This window comes from Pipistrellus hanaki (assembly GCF_964339955.1).
Source record: "Pipistrellus hanaki genome assembly, chromosome: 7".
NCBI lineage: Eukaryota > Metazoa > Chordata > Mammalia > Chiroptera > Vespertilionidae > Pipistrellus > Pipistrellus hanaki.
The window spans coordinates 74,327,279-74,338,782 of NC_140509.1; the positions used below are offsets into that span (position 1 = coordinate 74,327,279).

Sequence of the window (11,504 nt, forward strand, 5' to 3'; positions counted from 1 at the left end):
TGGTTCTCTCTCATCATTGATTATTAATCTTTCTTTCCTTCTCTCTTCCTCTCTGAAATCAATCAAAATATAATTTTTTATTATTATTATTATTTTTTTTTTAAAGAAGAGTAACAGCACCACATTGAGTTGTAAGAGCCACTGGGAAATATATTTCAGATTGTCATTTGGTTGCATTTGGTACTCCTCAGCTCTGTTCCTGGACCCACGCCTAGTGAATGAAATTATTGCAATTTTCCAGGCCTTCATTAATGCATTTTTATAGAAGATAAGCAACAAGAAGAGTGTTTTTTAAGGGCTCTTAGCAAAGATATGAAGTTGTTTGAAGCTGTTTCCTAATGACCTGGTAATTGTTCAGTAATGACGTGTGAGTGTTCCAACAGCAACCTCTTATTGCCTGAGGTGGCCTTAAAATAACATCCGATTCTGCTATTTTCATAATTACTGTCAGTCTACTAGTAATACTAAGCTACGTTTAAATACAAAGCAGTGGAATACAGTTGCGTCCATTCATCCTTTCTAAATATTTTTCATTTAACAAAACACCATCAGCATTTATCTGTAGGGTAGATGTTTGATAAAGAGTCACCAGGAAGCAACTGTGAGAATAACAGGAATGATTCTGAGTGCCTCGGTAGTGACTGGGAGTTTTTTGCAGTGGTGTGTGTGTGTGTGTGTGTTTGGTTCACAGATTGACTCCTCTGATGACTGAATGGTTCTAGCAAGGGGCTGGCAACATAACTCCAGAAGGGCATTCATTCTTTATTCTTGCTGCTCAGGATTCCGGGTAGGGCCTCCTGGAGTTAATTGCAACCACAGCCTTTCCTGCAGGGCCAGCCTCTTTTATGGTCGGAGGAGATAAACAGAGGCTCAATGGGAGATCTATTTCTGGGCACTGAAAGGGCCTCTGTGCTGCCCGTGGAGGAGGAAGTCACCCAGCCTGGCTCATGGAATGCCTAGGTGATTTTGTGGGCTGGGGGGTGGTCCTTCTGATAGGGCACTTCCTGCGCCCAGTTTCTACAGCGGGTGGGCTAAGCCCAGGAACGTCCTTAGGTATACAATCCTGTCTAACTGGGCAATCCCACATTCTCATTTGGCAAGCCAATACGTGTTAGTTCCAGGTTTAATGCCCAGAGGAAGAAGCGTCTTCATTGGAGGAGGGGGTCACAGTGACAACCCACTGATTGTTCATGACCTTCTCTGGGTCAAGAGCTGTTTGCTGAGGGGAGGGAGAAGGGAGTTCCCATGCACTGAACACTGCTTTGGGCCTCCCATATGAACAATACCCACAGTATATGTATTTACCTAGTGCCGTTGACAAAGCAAAAGTCAACTTTATGAAATCGTAAAAGAAGCTTTTAACTACCAGTTGAATTTTATTACATACTAGTAGCCCTGTGCATGAATCTGTGTGCCCTCCAGTAGCTCTCAGCCTGCTGCCCGGCCCTCCTGTAGCTCCCCCCGCATCACTCCCCTTATAGCTTGCTGTCCTGCCCCCTCCTATAGATCTCTGCCGCCTGCTTGTAGCTCGCTGCCACCCCTCCTGCTGATCCGTGATCCCTTACTTGGTCAGTCGTTACACTTGTAATGACCATTTGCATATTACATATTTATTATATAGGATTACTATTCATTGAATATGTTACAGTATGTTAGAGAGCTAGTTTCCCCAGATGAAGGGAAGGAAACTCGTCTACAAAGAATTGGACACAGCACCCATGAGCAGGCAGTAGAATCCAGACTCATGATTTAGATTTCATTCCCCCACACCATCGTATCTACGTACGTTTCTTCTTGATTCAGAGTGCAAGACAAGAGTAGAATTCCTGGGTACAAAAGTAACATTAAGAAATGATTTTTACAATGATTTTCATTCCTGAACAGAAATAGCCTATGTACACAAATAAAACACTTTTTAGAAGTTTTTCACCATTATCAATTGATTATACAAAAAAAAAAAAAAAAAAAAAAAAATGCATACTGTAAAAAGAAACAGGAAATTTCAGCCCAGCTCTAGGACATAAATATGCCACTCAAATGGTTTGCTGATAAAATGGGAGTTGCCTATATTGCTACCGAATGCCTTTTTAGACTCATTTAAATTAGCTAGGATCACTTTCACAGGGAGGAGTGTGCTTTCAACTGTGGAAACAGGCCCTGAAAAGTTAGGTAACTTTCCAATTTTAATGTGAGATGTTGTTACCATTGCACTGTTGATAGGGGCAGGAATAGAATGTTGGAGACCAGCTCTAATTGTACTAAAGATTAATCATGCCCTGTTCACCGGGATTGTTTTGTTCTGATTAAAGAAGGCACATTCTAAACTGGCTGGGAGTTGCACATGGGACCTCACCTGGCAATGCAGCCTGTCCTCCCCATCCAGGAGCCACCTATTATCATGGAAAGATTAACAACCTTGTTGTGGAAACCTGAGCTGCCAGCCCTTTGAAGACCCCTTAGCCCTTTTGCATACGTGAAGGCCTTTGTGAATCTCCAGCACCACATTACCTGTAAATTGACCATTTGACATGCCCCTTTGCCTACTTCCATGTGTAATCTTCATCCTTCTATCCAGTAGAAGCATCTGGCTTATGGTGGGGTGCAGAGCAGATTTCTGTGGATGGCCTGTCACTCCCCCATACTGCCAGCAGAACTGGGATAATTGCTCATTTGATTTATTACCCAGTCTCTGCTTAATTGGCTCAAGTGACAGGCAGCATGGACCCGTTGTTTGTCTGGTTTCACTGCAACAAGCAATGGCACATTTCTCTAGAAGGAAAACAGTGCCTGTGTCAAATCGGCTGTCTGTTTTCCAGAAGAGTTGCCCTGCAGCCTGGAGTTAGTGATTCTGTGGAACGGAGGGTGTGGAGTGAGTTCTCAATTGGAAGCCTGGTGTGTGCCCTAGATTGTTCTGTAGTCAGTCTTGGGTCCTGTCCTAGGGATGGTCAGAAACCGCCCCAGTCTTCCAGCAAATTGCATCTAGTGAAGAGGATAAATGTTCATTCATTCCTGTAAATGTAAGCCATTGTTCACTATGCATCCGATGGTGTTCCAGTCAACTAAGCTATGACATAACGGGTATTCAGTTCCACAACCATCCTTCTAGGTGGGTGGATTCCACTTCTACAGATGAGAAATTTTGGGTGCAGAGAGGTTAGGTAACTTGTCCCAGTTCCCTGAGCTAAACAGCACAGCTGAGATTTGTCACCTTGTCTATCTGGACCCCATGTCTGTCTATGTTATGTCTCATCATGCCTGGTATATATGTAATTTCCTATATATAAAATATTTGAGACATATGTATTCTGAAATTATTGGTTGTTTATCTAAAGTTAAAATGTAACTTGAGACTGAAAGCCCTATGTTCAGTATAGTAACCCTCGGTGAGGAGTCACCACCAGCAGAGGCAACAGGATGGCATCATGCTGCTCCCATCTTTTTTTGTTTTAATGCTCACCTGAGGCTATGTTTAGAGAGAGGGAGAGAGAGAAACATCTATGTGATGGGAAAGATGGTTCCCATCCCATATGCTCCCTGACCAGAGATCGAACCCACCACCCAGGTATGTGCCCTTGTTATTGGTGGGGTGTGTGCTCCGTGTCCTCACCTGTTACTGATGGAAGTGGGCTCCTTGGGGTGCCACAGGAACAAGGACTTGCTGAGGCCCCATGGAAGGACGAGGTGTTGTGAAAAGCTTTACTGATGAGGTAACATGAAGGGAGATCCTCTTCAGGGTCCCACCTCCCTATGTCCCGCCCAGAAAGAAGTCCCATTTTGTCCTCGGCAGGGCTAGGATTAAAGTCGGTGCCCAGAGTTTCTGCTCCAAAGCACAGTCAAGTCCAGCTTCAGGCGAGGGTAGCTTGTGTTCCCATCTGTGTCCACGGTGTGTAGGGTTTGCGTGGCCACGGGCCACACAGCTTCTAGGAGCTCGGGGTGGGCTAGAGAGGATATCCATAGACCAAGCGAGTGCAAGGAAGCAGGAGACAAGCAAGGGGAGAAGGAGAGAACGCCTTTGTCTGCGGATTATGTATTAACAAGTGGTGGCAGGCTTGCAGCTGGGACCACCCTCTGAGCCGAGGATCTTTGTTCCCAGGTTAGACTGACAGGTAAGCACCTTCCCTATGGGACGCTGACTTCCCTGCCACGTGCCCATCTCCTCCTTTCCCCTCCGTGATGTGCAGGGAATGGACTGGTGGTTGTTTGGGGAGGGTACAGTTGCAGCTTCCTGGTGAAGCTACCCATATGCCCATGCTTATAATATCTGGCCTCCCCTTCGCTTTCTTCCTATTACTAAATATTATTAACTAGCTAGTTACAACAGTAACACCCTGACTGGGTATTGAACCTGCAAAAATGTTGATGTACATTCCAACTAAATGTCCACCCGGCCAGGGTTCCATTTTTATTTTATCTTTTAATATATTGGTTTAAGAGCCACTACTATAATTCCATTTTACCTTCATTACCTCTTTAAATATCCTATCTCCAAATAATCACATGCTAAGTTTCTGGAGGTTAGGACTTTAACATATGGATTTTGGAGGCACATAATTTAACCCATAACAAGGTCATACTGGATGAGAGGGACCTACATCCAATGACTGAAGATATTAAAACTGAGGGTCCTCATGACTTGGATTATTTAGCTTTAAATCCTAGTTCTGGAAATGTGTTTGTTTTTTTTTTGTTGTTGTCGTCTTTTTTTCTCTCTCAACACAGAGACCTAGCCTTTCCCTTTGGATAACCAACAACCCTGAGGTAGCAGAAGCCAGTAGCCAGAAGTCTGGCAGGATAAAGATCACATCTTGACCTGTTATGTTTCAGTTCCTGAGCCCCAAGGTGGAGCAGTCCTCTGGCTACTTTCTCATGAAACCAGACAGAGGGACGCTGCAAGAGACCTCAGAACTGTCCACAAGACCTATAATTTGGCACTGTCAAATTTTACCTTTTAAGTTATTTAAATTCGAAATCTATTGGAAAAAAAGACAAGATTCTTTTCTCTTAAAAACTTTTATTAGGCATTGCTAGATGATGCTGCACACATCATTGGAGTACACAGCACTCCACAAGAATCCATACAACATCTCAGACAGTGACATTCAAAACAGGTGATTCCCACTACATTTTACATCCCAGTAGAGTGAGTGTCCTTATATCCAAGAAATCAGATGTCATAATTAAGATTACCCTTCCATTGTCAATCAACCAACAAAAACAATAAAATAGATAGCCCCCCCAAAAGACAATAGGGATATTTGAGTGTCCAAAATTAGACTCCAAAATATCACAAGGTATCCATTTTGAAAGACTTGCCCTTGAACTTTGTGTGATCTGATGTCGGGTGCTTGTGCTGCCAGCAGCAGGTGAGATTGTATTTACTAAGAAGGAGCAGCACATCAATACATACTCACTGAACATCCTTGAGGTAAGAGATTTGGAAGTTTCACTGCTTTAAAACAAAAAGTTAATTTCCAAGTCCTGTCCAGCAGGACATCTGTGTTGGCAGGAAGATTATTTTTCTTTCTTTCTTTCTTTCTTTCTTTTTTGTCAAATATTTAACACATATCTGCACATATAGCCTGTGTCTTTTCTAAGCACATGATTTATTTTAATTATTCACCACACATTCATCAGGAAAAGTTGAATTACATACTATGGTACATGAAGAATACAATAAAACTAGCTTTTTATATAGAGCTAACACAGAAGAGCAACATAATGTATTGTACGCAATGTCTGGATGTCCATTGAGCCCACTGTGAATGAAGAACTGCATGTAAATAGCGAACACCATGGTTTTCAGCATGTGTGTGGAAGAAAATGACAGATAACATGTTGCCAAAGACAAGTTGTAGAGAACTGGTCAAATTCCTGAAGTACCATATACTTACTTTTATTTTTTTTTGCCAAGTAATTTTGTCCTAAATAGACAAAAGGTAAACTATTCCAGCTCCTGTTTTAAACATTAATAATCATCATTCTTTTTTTGTGGGTGTGTGGTTTAAAAAATGGTTCAGTTGTAATGATTTTAATTTATGGTGTTCAAATTTTTTTTTATTTTATACTTTTGCTTACAAATGAACAATGACTTTAAGAAAAATACATTGGCTCACATTGTTCTAGAGATAACATAGTGGGTGGAGATAGCAAATGCAGCCTATTTACACCCCAAAGGTTCACTGTCTCATCAGGACTTTAAATAGAGGGACCAGGGAACAGTCACAAAAAATATATGGCTCTTTAGATAAGAAACAAAGTCAAGTGAAAAAAATAAGGCACCAGTAACATGTATAAATGTTATACACTCTCATCACACAAAGCACCGTAGGAAAGGTTACAGGGAACTATACATTAGTGGAACATGGTAATAAAACCAGTTTCCATAGCTTTTATTCACCAACTTCTTCCTTTCTTTTCAGTAATAAAGGTATCAACACAAAAATGGGGGGAATTATGTAATATGCTAAAAGCACAATTCACGAAACCAACAGCACAAATAATCATTTGGCATTAAGAAGTTGATTAAGGTCTTAAATACTCCTTATTTTCCAACATTTTCATTTCAACAGCATTTGTTTTTTTTCCTTTCTAATTTTCTTTCAGGGATTTCTATATGATATATTTTAAAAATTTATTTCTATCTGCCTTTTTCTTAAAATACATTCATAATTGTTTCCTCGACATAGTTTTATGACTACTTAAATTAATAATTTGACTAATGAAATGTAAAAAAAGAGTTAATAATAAAATTACATATTTTCCAATATCATTGAAAACATATTGGAACCTCTTTTCAGCTAGGCTAATTTTAAACATAAAAATATGACATTATTTGGAAAATTACCACTATTTTACATAAAATGAAAAATATGTAATATAATGAAATGACAGACAAGATCTGGTATAAGCTAATAATGAAAGTCATTCATCTTACAATTGAAAATTCTTCTCATTTGCTATTATTCATGAAAACTTAATTAAATGGGATATATTATAATTCAAATGAGATGACAATTATTCCTTAGAACTGTAATTTCTGAGTATACACCAATATATTAAACATCCAAACAATTTTCTCTTTAGCAATTTATACTTTTTGTAGAAAAAGAGATTGTGAATAATTGTCCCAGTTTTGCAGTAGGTATATACACATATAAATATATTTGTTTCATGAATGTCTTATAATCAGTTTTGTTTAAAATAGAAATAAAACAACTAATTGTTGTGGCATCTTAATAAATAATGTACTAACATAAAAACATTTTAATGCTACTGTTTTTGTATTCCTTCTACATAAAAATGTTTCTGTAACCTCAAAATCTACTACTTAATAATAATTGCTTTCATAAGCAACAAGATTGTCAATTAATTTTTATAATAAAAATCTGTAACAGATTGTCCTTGTCAAGGTAAATGAATTTATATATCCAGATACGTATCCATTACTATTCTAAGTATCATATGAATTATAAGATTGGTTACTTTTTTCAATACCATCTATAGAATTTTAATTACAATGAAAAGGATCAAATATCAAAAGTAAACTATGGCCATATGGAACTTTTTAAAAAATAAGCCTTAGAAAAAGGGCTTGTAATCAGCTAATTTAAAAAAAATCATATATTTTAGAATTTTCTTTACAAAGGAACATAAAGCATAATATTTATATAAATATTAGGTAGTATTATTTGAAAGGAACAGTGAAAGTATATTTGGACACAGAGGATATATGGTCATTTTAAAAGTTATTTTTAAGAATTTACTGGATTATTGAGACTGTTTTCCCAATCGGGACATGAGGTGAACACCTAACAGCTTTGTGGGGAACTGATAAAGACAGCACAGCTTGCCAGCTGCAAGGCAAAATCTGTGAAATGCACTATTTTTGCAATTTCTGGGGCCCTTTAATACTTGTAACTCTCCCTTAACTTTCCCACATCATGTACTAAACCGACATTAAATATATCTTGTGTGTGGCTGGTATAAAAAATCATACCAATGAAACAGTTGAATATTTGCAAATGACAAATGGTTTCTCGTGAATAGGGCTAATTATCAGTTAAAATTAATGTGATCTATAGATTACCAAAAGTTCTAACTACAAACCCATCACTGAGTCTTACATACAAATGCCATACTATATAAATGCAGCCCCAAATCCAAGCTGTGGGACTTTCTTGCTAAAACGAAGACCTTAAACCAATGGTCAGCAAACCCATTAGTCAACAGAGCCAAATATCAACAGTACGATTGAAATTTCTTTTGAGAGCCGAAAACCAACTGCTGCGAATGGGCCACAAAGTTTCAATTGCACTGTATGTGTGCACCCACATGTGATATTTTGTGGAAGAGCCTCACTCAAGGGGACAAAGAGCCGCATGTGGCTTGCAAGCCGCAGTTTGCCGACCACTGCCATAAGCCATACATTTGGCCATTTTGGATGAATGAGCTGTTGTCAGGTTGGACGAATGTCTACACGCACTTTCTGCTCAATTAATATGCAAACACAATACTGACCTTACAGTATTCACGAGGCAATTTCTGAGGCTTGGTTGTAGAGTATTTTAGGCTCTATGATCCAACTGACATCTCATTCATTTTATTTCTTGTCCCAGGTACTTCTGATATATTTATACAGACAAATAAGCCAAAGTAGGTTATGCTCACTAACATTACCAAATTATTAAGTCCTTTCAGTGTTTGCATTTCATTTCATTAGTGTCAGAGGAGTAAACGGTGAGACAGAATTTATCCCACATTTGGCAAAGATGGGAAGGGAACCACAGAGGGGACAAAGCAAGACAACCAGGAAATCTAAACAACAAAAGAGGAACTCAATGCTGAAGTGTGAGAGTGTCACTTCACAAGCAGGGAAGAACACCATTTAACATGAATGGTGGAACAGAGTAACCGAAATGGAGAGACCAGAGGAAAAAAGTTTTGATCGGTAATATAACCTAGGTGACATAGAGTTAAATACACGTAATGAAACTGCTTTTATAAGGTAAAAGGAACTGGGGTGTGTGTGTGTGTGGGGGGGGGGGAGTGGAGAGCACTGACAATCTTTTGTATTTAAAATAATAATAATAATAATAATAATAATAATAATAATAATGTATTGGCCTTTATGCCCATTTGTAGTGTGTCATATGCATAATTACATGCTTCTAACATTGGCACTATGTGTGTGATATGTGGAGGCTCCAGTCAAATCTCCAAATGGACAGCCTCAGGTCTGACCTGCTGCCTCTCTGCTTCTTGGATAATGGCTGCTCCCCTTCCAGCCTCACCACAGTGGGACGCCATGGAAGAGCCGCACACCCTTGGCTGTGAAATGAGTATTCGTTCTGCCCTGAAAGCCACAGTTACAAAGAGTTGCCCTGCCTTTCTCTTTTCAGGGTCTGCATCATTGGTTTGCTCCCAAAAGACATTTCACTGTATTAAATACTCCCCACCTCTGGGGCCTCTGCTTTTGTTCAGATCGGATCTTAATGATCCTGTGAAACTATTTCTGTCTTATTAAAGTAATATTTGTGGCTATACACATTAAACATGGGAGTTTGGAACTTACTTTCCATAGGAGGAGGAAAACGCCATACTTAAGTTATGAAGACTTGGAAAACAAATACTCTCAAACTAGCCAATGGTGATAGTTTTCATTTATATCTCGTTAGTGGACTTTCTTTGATAGATTTCATGACATACAAAAATGCAGTTAAAACTTGCAGTAGAAATTAACTTGATGTTTTAAACAAACATCCCAACAAGGTTATTAGGTAGCATTTGTTAATTATTTGCTATAGCTGAGCTCCCGAGACCAATTTTTAGGATTGCTATAATTTCAGAAACTCAGCTACCTAAAATTTCCAGGTATATTTTACTTGTTTTAAATTTTCAGCTTCAGATTGCTCCCCAAATTTAAAGAACTGACACAAATAAATGTAACCAGTTTCTTTCATTCTGTCCAAATACTTCAATGGCACATTAATGACTTTTAAGGCTATGTTTATGACATTAACACAAAAACAATAAAGCTAACCACAGGAAACATTACTTTCCGTAGCTGGGATAGATTTCAGCCACAAACATGAAAGGTCAGGCCTACAACCCAGTGGGAAGACTCTCATTAAGGCATATGTGCAGCTTGTTTATAAAATTAAAAATGGCTTTCGGCGTAATTAAATTTTAAATTTTGAAGTCCTTGATGAAATATACCAAGTAGTACTATTTAGGCCACTAACTTAAAAAAAAAAAAAAGAAGTAATTATGAATTTAACAGGCAGCACACAAATCCAATGCTAAAACAATCGCAATTGTTTAAGGAAGGAGAAACTGGATGGATGTCATGGTGGATGTATCCTAATGTGACACAGGTCAGGAAGAATGCTGATGCTCTGCTCATGCCGGTGTGTGTGTGTGTGTGTGTGTGTGTGTGTCCCCTTCCTCTCCTCTTGTCTTTCGGTGAACCGAAGTTAGAGCATCAGAGTAGAGATAAATTGGGGGTGGGGGTGGGGGGGGGGAGAACACAAGGACTAGAAGAGATCACAGTGGTTTGGGGTATTTTAGGGGAGACAAGGGCATATATTTCGGTGGTAGGATTGAAAGATAAAGGTTCAACTGGGACTTAGGGACTCAAGAGATGGTGGGTGTGGCCAGACAAGGAATCTCCAGACAGGCACCACTGAATCCTGATACCTCAGCCAGAAAGCACAATTAGAGATATCAGGTTGTAACCCAGTGGTGTTTAATTACCTTTGATTGTTTTCCTGTCCGTTCCATCTTCAGGATACAATAGCACCTATCAGAAAACCAAGGTGGTGGCAACACGATGTTGCTTGTACCAAAGGTCTTAGCCCTTGGGTAAGTCTGCGCATGCAGAGGTTCTTAGGGAACTGCTAAGCTTCACTGTGAAAGGAATGCTTCACATTCTTCCACAAGTTATAAACGTCCCAACAAACCACCAAACCTGCATACCATCTCATTTGTTTTTCTATAGATAACGGTGGCCATTCATAATTGCCAAGATATTGCTTCTTACTTTTCACAATGGCATAATTAAGTTCCTTTGTGCAGCAACATGCATGAACACGGATAGTGTTTACCAGAAAATGGGACAAATGTGATCAGTTTGGTTATTTCATTTAAATCCCTCAAGTTTTAAAAGGAGGCTATCCAAATATCAATGTATCTTCCTTAGATATCTTATAGATATCTCATTAAATTTTATTTTTTATTAGAATAACATTAATTTTCTTTTAGATGTCCTGGCAAAGTATTTATTTGGCTAATTAAGCGGGAGTAAAACTATCCTGCAAAAGACGCTTTTCTTTTAAAATTATGCACTCCTATATAATCTTTTTTTTTCTCCAAGAAAAAGATCTCAAATATACAGTCTCTATGATCTCATTCACAGAAAATGCATTAACATTGCATTACAAATGTGTTATAGGAACCAAATTTAAAAACTTATGGAAATGTTAACACGAAGTGACAATTTATGTAAA

General features: G+C 38.8%; 1 long non-coding RNA gene and 1 pseudogene across 2 annotated transcripts in view; both read left to right on the forward strand.

Moving 5' to 3' along the window:
- LOC311626040 (eukaryotic translation initiation factor 5-like) overlaps nt 1-11,504 on the forward strand; it is a 426,341-nt pseudogene that overhangs the window by 295,754 nt on the left and 119,083 nt on the right. The gene's annotated exons all lie outside the window — the stretch shown is intronic.
- Nucleotides 1-11,504, forward strand: part of LOC311625436 — a 29,095-nt gene that overhangs the window by 9,403 nt on the left and 8,188 nt on the right. The gene's annotated exons all lie outside the window — the stretch shown is intronic.